This window comes from Coturnix japonica, chromosome 4 (assembly GCF_054131305.1).
Source record: "Coturnix japonica strain WE chromosome 4, WE-NBRP24, whole genome shotgun sequence".
In the NCBI taxonomy this organism is placed as follows: domain Eukaryota; kingdom Metazoa; phylum Chordata; class Aves; order Galliformes; family Phasianidae; genus Coturnix; species Coturnix japonica.
Genome location: NC_140666.1, coordinates 54,089,852 through 54,112,043, shown reverse-complemented (window position 1 = coordinate 54,112,043; position 22,192 = coordinate 54,089,852). Strand labels below are relative to the sequence as shown.

Below are 22,192 nucleotides of genomic sequence, written 5' to 3'. Positions count from 1 at the left end.
GGAAGGGCTGTGCACAGATGTAGGGTGACTGTCACAGAGGTGTCAGCCGACCCCACACTGGGGGTTACATGAGTAATGTAGCAAATGCTGAGTTTTGAATGGTAAATCTAACTGAGGAGGCAGAAAGGGATCTCTACCAGGCTAAGGAGGCTGACTGCATCTCACCCGCTGCCTGAAAACAGCCTCTGCAGAGGAAGGTGACAAAAGGGTAGGGGCCTAAAGAAATAAGGGGTGAGAGGTGGGGGCTCTCAGGTACGTGAATGGCCATTGCAAAGAGAAGATGGGCAGTTTCTCTTGGCAGCCACAAAGAAGAAAGGAATTTACATTGCTTTTCTGTAAGCTGAGGAGGTTATTTGGGGTGGAGAGAGCACAGTGCCTTTCTGCAAGTAGGGAAGATCTGCAATAGCTCTTTGTAAACCCAAAGCTATTTCAATAGCATTTATGTGGTGCACACCACCCTTCCTGGTGCTTCACGCTATGCTGGCACTCATGGCATTCTGCTAATTAGGTGCACGTGTGTTTCCAAGCGTGCATTTTTAATAACACATCCACTGCCAGAGGCCAGTTCTCATCTACATGAAAATGGGAGAGCAATCTGATACCGGTACCAGGGAGTAAGCAGGAGCCAGAGCACACGGCTAGAAAAAGGCTTTTCCCTCTCTTGGTGAAAGCTGCTGGTCACTCATTTTGCACCCCTGTAAGCAAACATGAATTGCAACACAGTAGTAAAATGATGCTTAAAGCCAAAGGGAGCCGCTGCATTCAGGGCATGCAAAGGCTCAACAGTGCTTGCTCATGCTGCAAGATCCCAGGAGGCAGTCAGGGCTCCTCTTTCGGTTCAGCCACATGTAGGAGGCCACTTAGAGGTCTCTGGCTGTGAATTGAGATGGCTTGGAAAGGAAAGGGGCTTTTTTAGTGCAAAGAATCTTTTAGGTGCCTACTTTCTCCCACTGAAGCCATCACTGTGTGTGTATTTCATGCTGTAGGGGCTTTGAGGGAAGCCATGGGGAAATGAGTGGCACAGTGCTCCCCAAAGACACCCATTACCTCTGTGACAGGACTTCCAGTTGGAGTACTTTGGTCATGTCCCTCACGACCCACTGGATTTTGGTAGCTGCAGATTCTGCCTGAACAGCATTTCTCTCTTTTCTCTCCCTGATTTTTGTTTTTGTTTTGTTTTGTTTTTTTTTTCCTCTTCCATCTTTCAGAAAATCTTTTCCTTGTCCAGGTCGAACTTTCATGATTGCTGAAATGAAGTGAAAAAGATGCTTTACTACACTGATGTGCCCCTTCTGGAATCTATTAGCAGAGCCAAAAGGGAGTTTGACCACAAAATTCCTTCAGCTTCCCAATAAGTAGGTGCCAGATGCATTTGTGTCCCTGAAGATGACTTATTTCTCCTGGGGACTGTTCGACTATAAAAAAGAAGATAGAGAGAAAAAAGGAAAGGGGAACATTTTGGGGGTAAACCGGGGTGGTTGTATGCAAAGCTGGAGGAGATTTAGGTCAGCTGACAATGTTGGAGAGATTTTCAGGAGAGGATATAGAAGGCAAAAGCCCACTTTGCACCTGCTGAAGGAGCCCATACACCCTTCATGCGATAATCAGGCAGAGAACAGGTGGGAAGTAACTTTCTAATAAGAGCTTGGCTGCTTTCCTCCCCAAAATAATGGCAGGCGGAGACTGAGATTTGAGACTGAAAATCACTTCTCTGATATATCTGTTGCATAAGGGAGGGGGAACAAAACTGTGAGATGGGTTGACCGACGTTTTCTTGTTTTGCTACCAATAAAGGCCGTATTTATTACAAGAAAATTGAAATCCTATTGATTTTTCTTCTGAGATGATGTGTTCCAAGCTTGACATTTAAACATGAAACTTTGAGCTCCAAAGTTTAATCATTTACGCCTTGAGAAATACAGTGTATGGAGCTGCTGAATGAAAGGGCATGCAAGGTAAAAATGATCCTTCCTTTAAAAAAAAAAAAAAAAAAAGAAAGAAAAAAAATAAAAGAAGAAGAAGAAAGGGAACAACCTCTCCTGTATATCGGCACTGAAAAATGATGCTGGAGCCAAAGGGAGGGAGGGTAAGGAAACCTGAGAGAGCCAGCAGAAATAGTGGGGAAGGCAGCAAAGAAAAGAATGACAAAAAAAGGTTATTCTGAAGAATGTCATGAGACGTTTCCCCCCACAAATAGGCAACATTTGCAGTCTCTGGCTTTAGGGCTAATGGAAAGAACTTCTCCAACAAATTCAGAGCTCACCAACACCACGATGGGAAAGCAGCCACGATGGCAGTAGTGTTCATTAAGGAGCAAAGCCCTCAGGCGCCTCCCTAATATGCACTGAGATCAGATGGTTTCTTTGTCACTCAGAGGCAAAACGCGGGGATGGCAAATTAGCATTCAGGTGCTGTTGTTAGCATAATTAGAGGGGCAAAAGGCTGACAGTGATAGCTGCAAAGCTGGGGCCCAGGTCAGAAATGTAATGGAGAAATAAATTACAGCAAGAGAATGCATTAAGAGACAGAATTTAGACACAGCAGGCACCAGGATGCAAAAGAGCCCTTCCTCCTGCTGGTTCATCATTTGCGCTCTGGTGATCTCCATGGAAATAACCAACAAGCCAGGCTGGATGTGAGCTGGGGCTGACATTTCATGCACACCCAGGGTTGGGCCCCGCAGCTGGCAAGGGCATGGCCACCCTCCATCACCTTTTGACTTGGCATTTCTTACAGCAAACCTTCAGCTCCAAACCCAAAAGGTACATCCAAAAATATCAGTCCTGCGCGTGAGAGACTGAGAAGCAGAAGAGTTAATGTCTTAAACACTCGGTAGAAGAGTAAAAGGAGATGGCCACATTAAGGAGGTAAGGAGCAGGTGGAGGAGTGAGCCTTGACAGGTAGCATTCCTCTGAACCAATCTCTATCTTGTGAAGAACATGCAGACCTGTTGAAGAACAGCACGTGAACTTAGTGGGAGTGGGAGAGAACAAGACCTCCCCGGTGCCCCTCCTACCCACTGACCCATTTCCAGAATGTTGTTCCATCTTTATGCATGTTTTATATTTGCTTGTATTCATCAGGCATCTCAGGAAGCTCAGTCATTTTCCCCACCCTGAGTGCCCATGTCTTTGCCAGCTGAATGGTTCCCCCTTTGAGTTACCTACATTTTGCCTGTGGGTGCTGGCACCACAAGCAGCATCCTGGCTTCTCTGGGAACATTACCAGAAGAAGAAAAGAAAAAAAAAAAGAAAAAAGAAAAAATAGAAAGGCAAAAGTCCAATTTTTCTTGCAGACAAAACCCCAGGTGCCCTGGCTGCTTCGACTGGCAGAGGGGAGCAGTGCTGCCACCCAGTGCCCCCCATGCGTGGTGTCACAGCTGGCTCTCCGGCTCCGTGTGCTGAATGCAAGAGTGCGCCGAGCCAGAGTCGAATTGAAATGTGTCCATCAGCAGCGGCATTGTACGGGCATCTGCTCTCTGGAGATGGCAGAGGATTGTTATCCCAGTGTAATCTCCTTTTGTGCCGACATTATTTGCCTATTCAAGGTGGGGAGGAGTCCATTTTTCTACAAGAAATATGGAAAGGATGCATATAGGAGCTGTGCTACAAGCAGAGCAATTCCAGGAGGTTATTTTTATGCTATGCAAACATCCCACTGATCAAGTGGCTGCTCCGTATGAGCCAACAAATCCAGAATTGCATCACAAACAGTTTTGTGGTTACCCTCAGCCTGTGCAGACTGGTAGGTTTGATTTTAGCCCTGTTTGAAACTGACCCTTGGCAAAACCTTAAAGCAATGTGATTATTTTACGGATGGCTCGATGCTTTGGGCAGGCTGGAAAGAAGCACAATGACTCCTGCACGTGGCCAGGATGGAAGGATGCCCAGGAATGCCCGAGGATGCTCTCTGGTATTCAGCAACCCTTGCAGGGTGCCCCAAGCTGCCCCATGGGTGCTGTGAACCCATGCAACAAGGTGTCCCACATAGTACCCAGCAAAAGGGTGCGGCATGGCCCAGGCTGGAGGGTTTCTCAGCTAACACCTCCAGCAGCACGTGGGAAACGAATTGGCCCTTCTATGGGGGACACTGGCCCATGGGAGTCAGTGCAGAGAGAAATCAATCCTGGGGATGCTGCGTGGTTTTGTTTGCTCACTGCGGCGTGACAAGCGAAATAAATTCTTTACAAAGAAAACTCATTTCAGGAAACCTCGGGGCATCTGGCTTTGTTCGTCACTGCAATGGCTCTATGAATCAACTGTAACCGATCTGATATTTAAAAGACAAGGCAGTAAATATTATATATTGAAACATTATTTTTATGAGGCTGAATTTGTTCCCTTTTTATATTCCCTGGCAATGTTTACAATACAGCACTGAAGCCTCCCCCCCGCAGCAGGAAGGAACAACTGGCAGCATGGGGAGAGGCTGTAAAAGTGCACAACAGAACGGAGATCCCACACTGAATCAAAGCTGGAACTCCAGAAACGTGATCTTGGTCTTCCCTGAGTAACAGAAAGCAACGTAATCTTTCCAGGCCTGCCACACTGAGGACTCTCACCTGTGTAGATTTGTGAGTTTATATATATGTGTGTTTGTATGTATATATACATTTATGTACATAGATATGTTTGTATGTATACATACACATATACATGTCAGGGAGTGAGCATGACAGAAGGGCTGTGCACATGGGCCTGTCTGCAGAGGATTTCAGGAAAGCTGGCACTACTGCTTGCTCATTTTCTTATTGCCTTTTGTCACGGTGTGGGTCAGAGGGCTGCTGGACAGCCATGTCCAAATACATTTCAATTAACTGCCTGCATGGCCACCAGCAAGAAACGTGATGAAAAATGGATGAATTTTTGCCTTTCTTTAAAAGGGGGCAGGGGAGAAGGGAAATTAATCCCTTCTCCATTTGAACTGGCAGGCCTCGTAAGGCTTGGAACACATCTGAGAGAAGCAGAAAGGGATCTGAACTTGCGGTAATAAGCAGATACTCAATATGCCTTGATGAGTGAATGCATTTGCTGTGCAAAGAGCCTATAGAGAGCTAAGTGTTTGCAGCAATGAGAATGGGAGATGATTCCCCTTCTGTGAATTTGCCTAAGTACAGAATAAACATCTATTTTGTTTCTACTTGCCTCTTTTTCTAAAGACCAGCTGTCTGGTAATGCATATAATGATGGTCTCACTAGGGATGAAAGCCTGAATTCCTATTCATATGCAAAATAATAAGTGACAAACTTCAGATTTGGTCCAAATGCTGTTGTTCACTTTTCCAAATGGAGGAAATTCCAGTTTGCCTCATGTCTGCTGCCCAAATGCATGACAGGTGTCTTAGAATTGGATGTTTGTTGTCATTGATTATTCCCCTTGGAGGATATAGTCTGGCCATAAGGGAATGTTGATATATTGAAGAAATGGAGCAGTGCCCCCACACCAGCATCACAGGGCAAGGGACAACCCAGGCTGTTCCTCCCCTGGGGCACTAGCTCACTCAGGTACCACCATAGTGCTGTTTAGAGGAAAGCATGGGTTGTATACCCAGGTGCTGGACAAGGCTTGTCTTCAGACTGGATACTTGCCTTGGAACTGCATTCTTCTGAGGGAGGAAGTGATTTAAGAGGAAAGCAGGCAAATGTGGTGGGGGTTTTTTTGTTTTTTTGGTTTTTTGGTTTTTTTTTGTGTGTGTGTGTGTGTTTTAATTAATTTATTATTATTATTATTATTTTTCCCTCAGAAGGGGAAATGTTGGGACAATATTTCTTTCCTGCCATCTCAAGATGAATGGAGGCTTCATGGCAATGAGGCAGCTGCGGTCTGTTAAGAGACTTGGGGATTTAGGCTGGCATGGGCTTTATGCTTAGCCTCACAGCTGGTGCAGGTGCATTTCCAGCCATAAGAAGCAATAACATTCCCGGTGGAAACATTCAGCTGTGGTAAAACAGACAGAAATCTATTATCCATGTGAATGCAATGTCAATGTTTACAGAGAGAGGTCAAAGAAGAGAGCTCTGCTCGGTAAATGTCAGCTCTGGAAGAGGAGGAAGCATTACTGGCATTTGCATTCACGTCAGAGCAGTCCCTGCAATGCTCCTGAATATTAAGAAGGCTTTGTAACCTCGAGCCCTCTTTGCCCCCTCTTCTTGCATCATTGCAATGCTGACTGCACAGGCTTCAGTCACCTCTCAACCACATGGCAGTGACTGTGGCTGTTTCCACCCCGTTTCTCTCTTCACTGAGGATACAGGTCACAGGTAGTTGTGCAGCCACCGCAGCTGGGGGCAGATCCAACCCAGGAGATGCCTCAGGTATCTTCCTGCTTATGGGAGGGTGGCTAGAACAGCAGCCTAGACCAATGAGTGTCCTCAGACTACTTGCAACACAAGATGCATCTGACTATTTTGTGTGCATCACAATGTCGTGCCAGATGAGTTGTGTGATTTTCAGCAGAGAAGATTAGAGCATATCGTACACTAACGCACAGACCACGGGAAACAAGCAAGAGTTACAGGCATGCACATGCCTGAGTGTTTGAGGCAGCCGAACAGCTCAGCCAGAGTCCTGCACCTTTCTGTGGGTTTGCAGATAAATTATGGGGGCTAGCACACTGCAAACTGTCACTCTGGGGTCCCAGAGATGCAGGAAGATGCTGACCCACATCTCCCTCACTTCTTTGCTGAAGAGCATGATCATTCCTTTGGCAGAGAAGGCCAGGGCCACATACAGGTTGAAAGCCAAGAAGCGAAGCTCCTCTTGCTCCTGCAACCCAGAAAAGCTGTTCACTGTGTCATGAAGACACCTCCTACCAGCTTCTCTGCAACAGCTGAGTACAGCAGAGAATGGCCACCTCTGCACATTCTGACCCTTCAGGCACCAGTAATTCAGCATATAAAATAGGGATTATCAAATCAGTGCCCTGCCTGGCATTACCTTGCCCTGCCCTGGGCCAGTGGCACAGATGCAAGCTCCCTTTACCTTGTGGTGGCACTGCAGCAGCTATGGTACAAAGTTTGTCATTGGGGTTGACCATCTGAAGTCTTTTCAAGGTCCCCAGGAGGTAATAGAGGCTCTACAAGAGATGGAAGAGGATGAACAGGCTAAAACCACCTAAAGCTGTGTGGGAAGGAAAGAACCCATAATGATTGGGCCACTTGAGCTGCCAGGAGAAGCACAGAGCACCTTCACAGGGCTTCCTGATCACCCACCCCTTGGGGAAACATAAAGAGGGTCTCTTTCCCCTGAACTGAGTTCAATTGTGAAGAGGCTGTCTGGAGCTCAGCATTCCCCAGTGTGCCTTTCCACAGAGAGGGGCTTCCTTTTCACTTCTGCCCTGTAGGAGAAGGGCTTTATCTAGAAAATAATAAGCATTCCCCTGCCAAAAGTCCCTGGGATCTGTCCACTTGTTAGCAAGGAGTCCACAGCCCCTGAGCAGTTGGGAGAGAGGAGTGAGAAAGCTGCAAGAGAAACAGCCCCAGTGCAGAAGGTGCTCCCAGCACAGGGAATAAAGCAGTGCAGACGTGAATTCTCAGTGAGAGCACCTTTAGACCAATGGAGAAATCATCCCATTTTGTGTTATTTTGTTTCACAAACAAACCATGCAGTAAAGCTGATCCACTTGGGACTTAAGGTACTCTTAAAAATTCACAAACTTGGGATTCACAGCCCTGATTTATCAGCAAAGCTCCACTCAGACCAAAAGGACTCCACTGCTCTCCATCTGCTTGTTACTTCACCGTCACGCTTCAGTACAACATCTGGGGGAAAAAAAATCAGCTCATAGGCCTTCCCAAGCTCAGAATAGGCTTGCAGTGAAAAAAGTCCTCATGGCTCTGAAGGTCTCAGATGGTACAGTGGTAGGGGTAGATGAAAGAATATACTCAGCCAAATTTCAAGCTGGTGGCAAAGGGAATGAATGCTCATTGTGGTACCCAAGTGGAGGAGACAGATGTCAGGTTTAGACAAGTCAATTTATCTAATTCCCAGAATTATTTGCAGGAAAATTATTTCTGGGAAATAATTCTGCAGTACTTTGCAAAACAATATGTCTTACTTCTACCTTCTATTTCTTATAATTCTTTTCTTATGATTTTTATTGAATATGGTTATGTGTTAAAAGGAAACTTTTTATCTGCATCTTTCACTCTGTTCTGAGGCACCTTCCTTCTCCACTGTCTGGTTACAGAGTTAAAGTCAGAAGGAATCTTTAGAGTACAATGAAGTGAAAAACATTCCTTGCCAAATACATTAATGAGGGCTAAAGGGTGTAAGATATTATCACAGAGCTGACCTACAGGAAACATTTACTATAGCTGCAAAGACTGGCAGAAAACAGCTCCTGAGGCTACAATAACTCATGCTTGATACACAGAGACTGAAATGTCATACCACCGGCATTAAGAGATCTTAATGAATTAATAATGAGAAGTGATAAAAGAAGCTTTGTCCTTGTTTCACCCTAAGGATGGTTCAAAGGAGTGCTAGGAACTTACGGGTTATGGTTTTTTTATATCAAGTTCTCAAGAACATATCTATCACTGCACTGCATAGAAGTGTCTCCAGTATAATTTCTCTTCAGTCCACAATTGCACAGCAGTCTTTAGTGAAACATTCAACTCTTCTCACCTAAGCTTAGGTATATAAGCTGCTTAGATGATCCTATATGGTGCTTGGATGGGATCAGGAAAGCCAAGGGGCAGATGGAACTAAACTTTGCATGGGATATAAAAAAAGGCATTTTACAGGGACATTGGTCAGAAGAGAAAAGACAAGGAAAACATAACTACTCTGAAACTTCCCCTCCAACAAATGAGAAGGGAGAAATAGCTGCAGTAGACATGGAGAAGGCTGGGGTACTCAGCAAGTTTCTTTGCCTGAGTCATTGCCAGAGTCTCAAGTGGACTCTGTTAGAACTGAAGAAACAGGAACATCTATCAAAAGAAATTTGGAGGGCAAAGCTGCTGATTTGCAATTCTGTGCTTTGGCAATAGATGAAAGTGCTGACGTTACAGATAAGGCTCAATTTGCCATTTTCATTAGAGGTATTGATAACGAATATAATGCCACTGAAGAAATGTCTTCTTTGGTGCCATTGAAAGACACAACCAAATCTCTTGATTTGTATGAAGCAGTAAAAAAATACATTGAAGATATTTTCTTTAACCTTTGTCAGCATGCCTGGTGTAGATACTGGTGGTGCCCCAGTGATAACTGGCAAAAAAGAAGTACTTGGAAAATTAATAGAAGATGATGCAGTTACCAATGGTAACTCACGGTTGCAAAATATCACCACATCAGGCAGCAAGAGCATCTGTGTGCAAAAGCTTTAAAGATGGATAATATTATGCAAATAATCATCAAAGCTGTGAATTCCATAAAGTCCAAGGGACTGAATCATCAGCAATTCCAGGAGTTCCTCAAAAGTATTGATGTTAAGAATGGAGTCATTATTTACTTTTTGGAAGGAAGGTGGATAAGTCACAGTAAAATGCTGAAAATCCTTTTTGATTTGTAAAGTGATATCAAGTTCTTTATGGAATTAAAAGAGAAATCTGTTCCAGAATGTGAAGATTAAAAATTACTCACAGATTTAGCACTTCTGGTGGATTTGTCCATTCATTTAAATGAGTTAAACATACATCTTCAGGTGAAAATCACCCTATCTGTGCTGTTTCAAATTGCAGCAAGCTCATGTTATGGCAGATAATTTTGTGTATTTTGATACATTGGCTTAACACAGTCCTGTCAACAGTGAAAAAATATGCAGCCGTATTTTCCATTTTGATAAATAAATTTGAGAATAGGCTTCAAGATTTCAATATATATATATATATTTGTGTGTGTAATCGTGACAATCATGACTCCATTTTCAGTCAGTGTATATTTACTTGAACATTTTCCCATGGAATATATAGAGTTGCAATCAGGCCTCCAACTCATAGAAAGATTTTGTCATGTCTCTGTATCAAACTCACTCTTACCAGAGAAAAATATCCCTCACTTCACAGCCACACCTTATTCACGTAATCAGTTTTTGGCAGTATGTACATTTGTGAACAATTATTGTCAAGAATGAAGCACAGGAAGAGTAATATTTCATCAAAAATCTCTGATGAACACCTTGAGAACTCACTAAGAATGGCAGCCACTGCTACCAAATCAGACCGATGCATCAGTTTCACAAAAACAAGGTAAAAAAATCCCACTAGTTTTATGTTTTTGTTGCATAAAACAAAAACATAAAAAATCAGCTTGTTACCTAAATACATTATATTTGTTATTGATTTTATGTGGGACCCAAGGCACTTCCTGTTTACTCTATGCGGCCCAGGCAAGACATAAGTTTGGACAGTCATGGATTAGATGTTAGCAGGAAGTTGTTCACTCAGAGGGCGGTGAAGCACTAGAACAGGTTGCCCAGAGATGCTGCGGATGCCTCATCCCTGGAGTTGTTCTCAGTAAGACTGCATGGGGCCCTGGGCAGCCTGATCCAGAGGATGGCAACCCTGTGCACAGCAGGGGTTGGAACTGAACGGGCTTTAATGTCCCTTCCAACCCAAGCTGTTCTATGGTTCTATGACTCTCAAGATGCTTAGCTTCCATAGAAAGCAAGAAGACTAATGAATGCTTGAATTCTCACTGGAAATAGTGAGTGTAATGAAGAAATGAAACTGCTGAAGAACTCAAGAAAAAAATTTTGTTTCATATCCTAACTAGATTCTAGCAATCTTCTGAAGATGCCAATTATTGATTTTCCTAATGACTTAGAAAAGTCTAGTCAGCTTTTGATTGAGCTTTACAGTGGCATGTGAGTCTTGGAAAACAAAAGGGTTAATTTCTCTGCAATCTTTTTCTCCAAGTAAACAAAGCACATTTCCCTAGGTTCTCCATAGATCAATTGCATCTTCCGCACTGTAGTGCAGGTTAAAAAGGTCAGCCACCTTTAAATAAGCCCTAATTGACATTTACTTCCCAGAATGAGGGTTATCAAAGGTTAAGGTACATTTCCCTAGGCAGTCAGTGACCTAATTCTAAACATCATTAATCCAATTCACTCTGAAAAAATAACACTGGCCTTTTGAAAAGCCCACTACCTTGAGGTACATGGCTGCTGCTCTTCTGGAGGTGGACAGTGTTGGATTCCTTTGACAACAGCTGAAGACATCTCCCATTACCACTCCTCAAATAATGCTGACGTTTAGCACCTGTGTAGTTCTACTACTCTTCTGGTTTTAGTTTCCTGCATGCTGGGAGCACAGCTGTGTGCTTCTGTTACTCTGCTTGCAGGTAAGTGACAGCTTATCCAATTCCCAATTGCATTCCTTCACCTGTTCTCAGATGGTTAGTGATAACACAGAGTATATGTTAGAGCAACTCCTGCCCTGCTCCAGCCTATACTGGAAATGCTTAGGCTCAGGTAAGGATGTTGTGATTTTGGCTGCGATGGAATTAATTGTCTTTATAGAGGATCTTGGATCTTTGATTAAAATAGTGGTGATAACACACTGGTTTCTTAGTTGTTACAGAGCAGCGCTTACACACAGCCAAGGGCTTTTTCTGCTTCTTGTACTGTCTTGCCAGCAAGGAGCTGGAGGTGCTCAAGAAGCTGGGATGGGACACAGGTGACCCAGACTGACAAAAGAGATGTTTTATACCATATGGCATTAGTTATGAAAGATAAAGAAAGAGAGGGATGTTCTGAGTGATGATGTTTGTTTTTCCAATAAACTTATGCATGATGTGCCCTGCTTTCCTGGAAGGGGCTGAACATCTGTCTGCTGTTGGGAAGCAGTGAATCAATTCATAGTTTCACTTTTCTTGTGCACGTGGCTTTTGCTTTATCTAGTAAACTGACTTTATCTCAACCCTCAAGTTCTCATGCTTTTAGTTTTCCAGTTCTTTCCCACATCCACAGAATCACAGAATTGTAGGGGTTGGAAGGGACCTCTAGAGATCATCGAGTCCAACCCCCCTGCCCCCTACACCATGTCGCACAGGTAGGCATCCAGTTGGGTCTTGAATATCTCCAGAGAAGGAGACTCCAGCACCTCCCTGGGCAGCCTGTTCCAGTGCTCTGTCACCCTCACCGTAAAGAAGTTCTTGCACACATTTATGTGGAACTTCCTATGCTGAAGTTTCATCCCATTACCCCTAGTATCCAACCTGGGAAGTGTGAACAAGCAACCACATCAGGTTGCTCAGAGCCCCATCCAGTCTTGAATTTCTCTGGGGAAGGGGCTTCTACCACCTCTTGGGCAATTCATTCCAGTGCATCACTATCCTTATTGTAAAAAATGTTACCTTTATACCCAATCTAAATCTCCCCTCTCTGAGCGTGAAACCATTTCCCCTTGTTCTATCACAACAGACCCTGCTAAAGAGTCTGTCTCTTTCTTTCTTATACCCCCCCTTTAAATAGTGGAAGGCTGCTCAAGTCTCCCCAGAGCCATCTCTTCTCCAGACTGAACTGCCCCATCTCTCTGAGCCTGTTCTTGCAAGGTAGGTGTTCCATCACTTGTATCATTTTTGTGGCTCTCCTCTGGATGTTCTCCAACAAGTCCATGTCTCTTCTTCACTGAGGATTCTACGTGAGGTTTCATCTGCACAAACTAGAGGGGCAGGATCACCTGCACTGATCTGCTGGCTACACTTCTTTTGAGGCAGCCCAGAAGTAATGCTCAGGGTGAAACCGTGAGGATGGGAAGAGTGAGCACTGTGTCTTTCAGAGCCAGCACCTCGTGTACTGGAGCTGAGTTCTTCTTGACTGCAGGCAGGACCATAAGACCACAGGTTGTAACGAGGAGTAGAGAGAAGTGCGCTGCAGGCTCTCCTGCCTGCTTACTGCAGTGTAGTCAGTCTGACACTTCTGAGAGCCTAAAAGAACAAGAGGTGGTTGACAAGATGAGCCAAAGAGAAGTCAGGATAATCTGCTTGAAGTAGAAGGTAGGAAAGATGGGGAACAGAGACTAGAGTGCTGATACCTCCCAGGAAGGTACATACACTCCCATAAGTTCTATAGTACTCCTCTTTGCAGCTATAGGGAAGACTTCAAGAGAGCTTTTTCCTTTTCTTTTTAAACAAGATTTTAGTAGCACCAATATGATGAGTACCATCTCTCAAGGCAACTCGCATCAGTTCATCAATTCAGTTCCTGTGGCTTTGAAAAACAAAAAAACAAACAGGTCACATTTCTCTCAGGATTACTTTGATCTGGACAGGAACAAAAATAGATTAAGAGTAAAAATAACCCATACTGCAGACACGATGTATTGAAATAGTCTTCCCAGCAAGGAGTTCAACACTCTGGTTGAAATGCTTGGTTAAATCACGAATTCATAAAGGACAGTTTTGTATTGAGAGGTTCAAAGGCAAGACAGAGTGTTTATTAGGCAAGGTAATAAGGTATGGCTAGTGTCTCTATCCTGTAATCTTTTCTAGATGGCATTTATATGTTGCTACTGATAGCCTGGAGCTTAGAAATGTTTGCAGAAGCTAGTCCTTTATTTCCACCCAATAGATAGTGCACCATTGTGGCTGAACATCAGGGATGTCTGGATGGTGTCTGATCTCAATCATTTCAGTTGATCAGAACATTCAGCATAAAAATCAGCAAAATCAGTGTTGAGAGAGCGCAGGAGAGAGAAGAAGAGGAAGAAAGAATAAAAGTACTTTTCATTGTATCCTTATTATTCAGCCAAGATCATGTTCTTTTTCAGTTTCTGTTCTGCTCAGGAGAGAAACTTTTGATGGAAAAAAGGATATGGATGTCTTAAAAAAGCTGAAGAAATAAAAGAAACTTCACAAAATGGTTTAAAGAAATTGCTTTTTGCCAAAGTTACAAAATTAATTCTCAGGAAAAGGAACCTCCTTTGGCATTAAGAACAGCATGACTAGCTCAGACCAAAGATCTCTTCCCTGTCCTTGATAACGGACAAACAATGAAACTATATGTTATGATGCTTACCATCAGTGATGAATCTTTCGATCTGTGTATCAGTGCAAGTCTGGTAACAATAAGCAGAGGACCTATGAAGGTTTGTTTTTTTAAATTTAGCTATTAAAGCTCTTTAACAATTGGGTTAGTAACAGGATATAGAATGAGATCCCAGCTGAAACCAGGACATCTGTTTTAGGCTCCTTTTAACTTCTAGTTCAGGCATCAGTTCTGTAATAAACAGAACAGTGGGCATTGTTGAGAAATACAAGTCTTACTCCTCTGTGAGAGGCAAAGCATCATTAAGGTGCACAAAGGTTCCAAATTTTGATTCAAACTTCTAGTAAATAAGCCTTAGCCTTCTACTGTAAATCAAAGTGATGAAAACCCATGTGTTGCAGCTTGATTGCCATGATGGCTATTTCTTTTTTCCCTTTAACTTCAGGAAATGCCATCCTACTCTTTACACGTTTGAAATATTTGCACTGTAGCCTATAGGACATGTTTCAGGACTTGCTAAAAAGATAGATTTCACTTCTTTCCCTTTTTTTCCTTAGTCTTTTGTAAACTGTTTGCTAATGGCTTTCTATTTCAGACTGTGTTTTACAAAGCACTGCTATGAGTCATAAAACTGAACAGCTAAGTAACAACTGTATTTCATTAATATTAGCGGTATTTTATCTAAATGAGGGGAAAAAAAATTCAAGAAAGATCCTCTTTCCAAGTCTTTTATTATTATTTCCACTTTATTCTACCCCATTTCAATTTCTCACAGTACACTTCTAAAAAAAAAAAAAAAACACACAAAAAGTAAGATTTGGTTGTGGCTGTTCATTGAGAAGTTACTTTCTGACTCTTACATTTATTTTACTGGAATAACTTGGAATAAATCAATTTGTACAGAGTAAGCAAGAGTCTCAAATTTAGCCTTTTAATATCTTCCTTTTTGCATGTCAAGACTAGGGTGGCTGTAGCAGATGTTTTCACTTAGATGTATTTTATACCAGAGAACTGAGTGCTGATGTGGAGCTCAGGTGGGGGAAGAGCATGATGCTGCATTTGCATTGATAAAATTGAGTCAGGTGAACTGACATCTTGCTCTATCCACTACAAAGTAATAATATTACTCTAGAACTGCCAGAATAATATCTCAACACTTTCAGAATTACCCCTTTTAATTCCAACCATTTGAACCAAATTAGAAAACTGGTTTTCCCAAAAAAACTTCTGTTTTTTAACAGAATTTGCTGAACAGCCTGTTGGAGAACTGTTAGGTCGCGGCTTGAACTGGTGATTGTGCACCTGGTTAAGGGGTGTGGTGAGCCCAGGGAACACAGATAAATTGGTTGTGCCTGTACTCCCCAGGTGACCAGAAGGGGGTAAACCCCAGGGTGGAGCTATTCTGGGCTCATATAAGGGCCAGCTACTGAAGAGAGAGCATCTCTTGAACCTGTGGTTTCCTGAGGGGGTGCTGCATTACCAGAGATCCTCTTCACTGTTTTGGTGAGTTTGACTCTTTTTTCTGTATGTCATTATAGACATACTTTTGCCTGGTATTGCTTTGAACCTGTCAGAAGCAATTTCACTTCTTTGTGTGCAGAGCACAGTCGTAGTCTACCTTTAGTTATGCTATAAGGTCTCTATACTTTGTTCTCCCTGGACTTTGAGTCTAGTAAAAAAAAAAAAAAAAAAAAAAGGTTTTATAAAGCTCAAAATAATATCCTATGTTAGAAGAAGAATGGATATGCCCCGTCTCCAGCAGAATAGGCTGTAATCCTTGTTTGAAGAAGGAGAATCTCTCCTAGTACTGCTGAGAAAATACACTGGTTTGAAAACCAGTTGTTAAGTGCCAATCATGCCTCCTTTCTGATGCACATGATTACTGCAAAACAAGACAGAGAGTAGAAAGAAGCTACATGTTTTCCCAAAATTGTCTTAGTTCTGAGTGCTACAGGATTTGTCTCTGTTGCTGACCCAGGCTTTAAAAAGGTTGTTAGTATTACTGTCAATACCTTGAGTGGCCCTGCTTGTTTCATTGAGTCTTCCTCCAGCAGGAAGATGCTCCCAAACAGAAGTAACAGGCAGAGTCTGGCTCCTAATGAATTCCTTTGCTAGCAGAAGTGTGAGGCAATTTTCAGTGGACTAAGCCTAATGTACTAGTTCTGCAGCATGAGGCACCAATTCTTCAGTATAGGAGGCAGAATCAAAGCCAAACCGTAGCTCATTTTTATATAGGTGCTGGTTATAGCCGTGTAGTTCCTTTATCTGTAAATCACTCATGGAGGCTGTAGAGCCATTCTAGTGATCCAAGACACTTACCCACCAGGAGATGCATTGGCTCTCTTCTACGTCTTCTTAAATTTATAAAACCTATGTAAAAATTCCAGGTGTTAATTGTTATTAGAATAGAGATGCTCCATTCCTGTAAACTCAAATTAGAGTGTATGAATAGAAACACTGAAACTGATTGGTCAAGCAAGTGTAGTACAACTCTAAAATATCTGTCCTTATGCTGTCTTTATCCAGAACTGGTCCCACAAACCTAGATTACACTGTTCATTTTCTACATCTTCCTTTACATCTGCTTTCTGTGGTTGGACAATCTCAGAAAAAACAAGACACACTACCAAGAACAGTTCACTTCATCCCAATTTCAGAAACAAGAATGCAAGGACAGATACAAGTGAGGATCTAATTTTATACTGTAAACTGCATTCCCAGCTGATGCTAAGATTATTACTGAATCTACCCCAACTATTACCCAAGAGGTTGATGTGGTCCACTGACAACAAAAGGAAGAAAAGTATGAGAAAGAAACATACTAACATGTGTGCTCCAACATTCCCTCAGCTAACAAATGCCAACATATGTATTTAGATGCTGCACTTCTGGAAATCACAGATGTCAAAAATAAGGCTATATGACCTAGATGAATGTCTTTCAGAAAACCTCTAGAAATTATTTGCTTACGAAGAAGACTTCTGTGTTTAAGTCTTCAAGAAACTGGCATAGCATGCAAAAGTTATAAGATATCCAGCTTAGTACTGAATTGTTTTCACTCATACTTCTAGCAGGTACAGAAAATCTAATTCTCTATTGCCTTTAAAACTTATGGATCCTGCTCTGAATGCCACCACTCTCTTTTGTTCTAAGTATTGTACAGACAAATGACAAACCAGAAGCTCTAAATAATGTGAAACTGTAAAAGGAGATTTCATCCTATCTTTTTTTTTTCCCCTCGCATTTCCTCTATTGGGTAGTGGCAAGCTAATTCCCTTTTAGCTATATTCTGTTCCCTAGCTGGACTGCCATGGTCATTCACCACCTCCTGCAACAAGCTGTCAACTCTTAACTTTAATTTGTGATCACTCTCAAAAGCATCATGCAGCTCATTCTGCAGACTGTGCTGAGCTACTGCTGCTTTCAATTCCTGCTTTTGTTCTGCTTCTAGTCAGAGTCTGACCTCAGGGCAGCATCTCCCCTGCATCTGCACACCGAGGGATTCCAGAACATTTGAAAGCTTTTGGTGAGGCTCTCTGGTGGTTGTGCACCTCGTCCCCAGTAAGTAGCTATGAAAGGACATGGGTAGAACAGCTGGCTGCCCTGCCCAGACAGGGACTGGCCCACCTCCCCACTTTATCTCTTGGACCCCAGGCGATAAGTCAAGTTTCCTTGGTACTTTACACCTCTGTGTGTGTGTGTCTATCTATTTGTGTGTTCCTAAGCTTCATAAAACACCAGTCTTCCTAATGTGGCAGCAGTCAGTAAATTTATTTGCCTCAGCTAAGAATTGTGGCATAAGAGATCTTCTCACATTTTCTGCAACATCTCATGTCCACTGACCTTCAAGAACAGGAAGACTGTGTCTGGCAAAAGTTTGTTTCCTACTGTAGTTTTCTCAACTGCCTTTTTCCATTTTCAGACTCAGAATATTCTTCAGTCTTATCTAGTGCTACTAATATCTTCTACAAGATGATACCAACAATAGCAGATAAGGATGACTAGCAATTATTTTCCCTTTCTTTCAATTGGAGGCATATGATTCCCTGCTGTCTAGTCCTGCAGAGCAGATATATAAGAAGGTAGGGTAAATATGAAATAAATGTGGCTGCTCCAGGGAATGTGCGTATCTTCATCTGTGAACAAGCATCTTCCTATCTCCTTTATGTGCCAATCAAAATGGCAACAAAAAAGCACAGTCCTGTTCCTCACACATAACAGTTTATTTTCCTCATCATCTCGATTACAGTTTTGCAAAATGAATTCATTATTTGGCTTTTTTTTAGACATAGCTCTAACTGCCTTGATCATTCTTTGTTCTGCAGGGGATTATAGAATCACAGAATCGTTTGAGTTGGATCCTTAAAGGCCATCTAGTCCAGCTCCCCTGCAGTGAACAGGTACATTGTTGTGGTTTAACCTGGCATGTGGCAAGTATAATGCAGTTCCTCACTTACTCTTCCCCTTCCCAGTGGGATGGGGGAGAGTGCTGGGGGGAAGTAGAACTTGTGAGTTGAGATAAAACTAAGATAAAGGATAATAGTTATAAATATATAAATATATATAAAAATGTATGTAACAAGTGATACACAAGCAATTGCTCACCACCAACCAACCAGTGCCTGGCTATTCCCCCCCAAACACCCACCAGCAGAAGGGAAGAGATGAACCAGCATCCACTTCAAAATTACTTCTGCATGATGCCACATGGTATGGAATATCCCTATGGCCAGTTTAAGTCAGCTGTCCTAATTCTGTTCCCTCCCAAAAAACAAACAAACAAACAATCAGTCTTCATAGCAAGATATTAATATCTCCAGCTGCTTGAAGTTACTTCTGGGTGTATAACTGTCCTAATAAGATGTGGTCATACCCTGTATCTACAGGACACAGCCTGACAAGAAAGGACATAATTCTTGAGAACTCCGGTATTAAGTAGTCACCTCATTCTCCCCAGATATCAGAATGCAGACTGCATACCTTGCTTGTTTTACAAATAAACCACAAATACTACCCTATGATCCTTATTCGGCCTGCTTTTACCAGTGCTGGGTTGCTCTGAAACAAAAGCAAAATGTTGCTTACAGATGGTTGGCCTTTCTTTACAGGTTTGAGAATGGGCCCATCATGGAGACAATAACCAGCCCTTCAGTACTAATGCTGGTAAAAATCCGAAATATGGAGATGCCACAGAAGATCTTGCTCAAATCCAGTATGTGGAGGTACAGCTTGGAGGGCAGCACACTTGGGTGCAAATGTCACACTCCCACACTGCGAGAATCTTCTAAGCTAAATGAGATAAATCCTGACTATGACATGGGAATGCAGGAAAAAGGGAAGGTAGTACAAGTGGGGAAAAATCAACCAACTTACCCAGTTGCTTTGAAACTACATTTATGATTTAATAGTACTTTCTCTGTTTTGAAAGATTTAAAAAAAAAGTCATCTTAATAGCTTAGAAAATTTCCTTTTCTGAAACTCAAAACTCAGGATCCCCTTCTCAATTCCACTGCTGTATTTGACATTGGAAGATACAGTGCTATGACAGATCTCTTGTTTAATGTTTCTTTTTGTACCAGTGAGTTGCCAAAGGCAGTTTGAAATCAACTAAAAATTGGAGGTCAGATTCTCGTGTAAGCAGGTCTGGCATCATTAAAAACTTCTGAATCTCAGTGATTTACACAAGTCAAGATCATAGCCCCAGATTTTTTTATGTCTCTAGTCATGAAACAGGCTATGTTTCCAAATAAAGGGCTGGATTGTGACAGCATAAAAAATAAATCCTTACCCTGCTAAAACCAATACCAGTGACAGAAGCATGAGGTATTATATCTTGTGAGCAAAGCAATCAGCACCATGTAAACTCTAGGCTTAGTTGCTGAATGGCAGAATAAAAGGATGTGATTCTCACTGAGTAATATTATTCTACCACACATACAGTTCAAATTAAAAAAAAATAAAGTATAAAGGCTTCTGCTGGCAGCTGTGACAACAAAGGGTGACTAGTACAGCTGGATTTCTCTAACATTTTCTAGACACAAACAAAACACAGACCAGATAAATAGAAGAAATGTGGAGGAAAGGACAGGCAAATTAACATCCCTTGTTGGTCATGTTAAGTTAGGACTAAGAAGAAGAGCATTTGGAAAATGTAATCTTTAAAAATGTACTTGTCCTCTTGTTTTTACTCACCTTTACATGCACAAGACAAAATATTGCATAAAACTGATGGGAATCAGATTATATTTCACAATTATGTTTATATATTATCTCTTTGCTTTAGCTATTTTTCTATTAAGTAGCATTCTATGGTAGATTACTTCTTTCTGCCTTCTCCTGTCCATCTCCTCTGTAACCCAATGAGAAGATGAATCAGTTATTCATAAGGACCTGACATCATTTGCAGTGTTTTTCTCCTCCACTTTCATGCATCATCTTCATTTCTTTATTGTCATTCACATTCCTATGGTGCTTTCCCTCAAAGGTTGTCCCAAGCCATTCAGAGAGCAAAGGAAATTTATGCTTCTAACATGGAGCTTGAACAAAACCTTGTTCTGAGTTTCAGAGTACTAAGTATCAAAATAACTTCACCTACAGGAAAAACTGAGAGTCATGTGGGATGAAAGAGGGTATAAAGTAAGAGGTATAAAGTAAGGGTGAATATTAAGCCTAGAGAAAGGAAGGGTTCTTTCAAATCCGCTCTCCTCATGGACAATCAATCATATGCACAACACATACCATCACACTTACCACAGGAAAACAGTCTGGAAGGAGCACCATGCAGATATGTAGCGTGTCCCAATGCTACTCTGCAAATGAAAGAAACCTGTCTTGGAATCTTCCACCAAAGGATGTGTTTCAATCTCCTGTGTGCAAAGCAGCTGTAAAATTCTACTTTGAGATTCAAACTCCAAGTTCTGAATTTCTCTTTTCATCTGAGATGATGATTCCTTCTTTCAGGAACACTGCCATAACAATTACAACAATTTGCATTGGAGCAGCCAAAGAAAGGCAAATGATGGATCATCACAGCACAGTAAAAGCACTGTAGTAATTAGTTCCTTCCATGAAGAATGTGCAATTCCAGGATCAACCTAGAAGCAACAAATGGAAACATCAGACAGATGGGAATTAGAGGAACCCAGAAATAAAAATAAGACTATAATTGATAAGCAGTGATGCCATACACCCTCTAGTAGAATATCATTTGAACAAGACAGGAGTTTGATTTCCTTGCTACCTTGCAGGCTACATATCTAGCACATCAAAGCAACCATAAACTCAATTTAAAAGTCTTTATGACCTGCTTTATATTTGCTTTGTGCCATTGGGACAATGCTAGGCAGACACTGCCTGCCTGTGAATCTACCTCTAAGATTTTGAGCCAGGTGGGAAATAAGCTGGAAATGCAGCTGATTCTTAAGAAAGAGATGTGAGATTCACTGCTATGCAGGATGAAATTGAAACAGTGCAAGTCAGGGTCTGGGGTCCCTGGCTGAGCTTTTGTTTTAGAAGGCTGCCACTACTCCTGGTAAGTAAGTGCCACAGCAGTGGATAACCCCACCATGTCTTCAGACACTTTCTCTTTTGCTGGGGCAGAATGAGGAGACCTGAACCCTCAGAGTCCTTCAGAAGCCTATTAGCTGCTAAGTTCCCCTGAAATCCCACTCTCTTTTCATACCAGCAACTCACCCATTTCTAAATCATCATTGTCCCTTTCCTTCATCCCCTGAGCAATAACTGTGGCTGAGAAGCTCCAAGCTGTTCCTCCTCTGAGGTGAAGAAAATATGTTCCCAGAATTTAAGTTCCACATGGAATATCCAGACAGATTCCATAGGAAGAGGTGTAGATGGGCTGAAAGTTATTTTAATAGAGGAAAGTGTTCTTCCATGCACAAGACCACAAAGCCCTACAGACATTCATAAAAGGCCTCTATTGTGCAGAGAAAAGCAACATAACACCATTCTGATTTCCTTTCTTTTTCCCTGTCTTTGCTCTCTCCTTATAGCTTTGAGGCTCAGGCTGTGGAATGCAAACCCCAGGCATCTTTCAGCTGCTTCCAGTGCTGAGTGTCCTTGCATGAATTCCTCAAGAAAAAGTACCTCATCTCTTTTACTGGTGTAAAACAAAACAAAACAAAACAAAACAAAACAAAAAGAGGAGTGGGGAAGAGGAAAGAAGTTAATTTCCCTGTCAGAAAACTCCCATTAACTGGGTGTTTGTGCAAGGGTGATTGAGGAGAACACTCTTAGGAA

The 22,192-nt window shown here is 42.1% G+C and overlaps 1 long non-coding RNA gene across 2 annotated transcripts; it reads left to right on the top strand.

The window, feature by feature from the left end:
* The first annotated feature begins 4,488 nt into the window (after window positions 1–4,488).
* LOC107313333 (uncharacterized) lies at window positions 4,489–19,174 on the top strand. 2 transcript variants are annotated; one of them, XR_014945886.1, is made up of 3 exons: window positions 4,489–4,573; window positions 18,262–18,336; window positions 19,045–19,174. It is a non-coding gene; the product is annotated as an uncharacterized LOC107313333 (long non-coding RNA). The 2 variants fall into 2 exon arrangements; XR_014945885.1 differs by lacking the exon at window positions 4,489–4,573 and adding an exon at window positions 15,321–15,439.
* The last annotated feature ends 3,018 nt before the right edge of the window (window positions 19,175–22,192 follow it).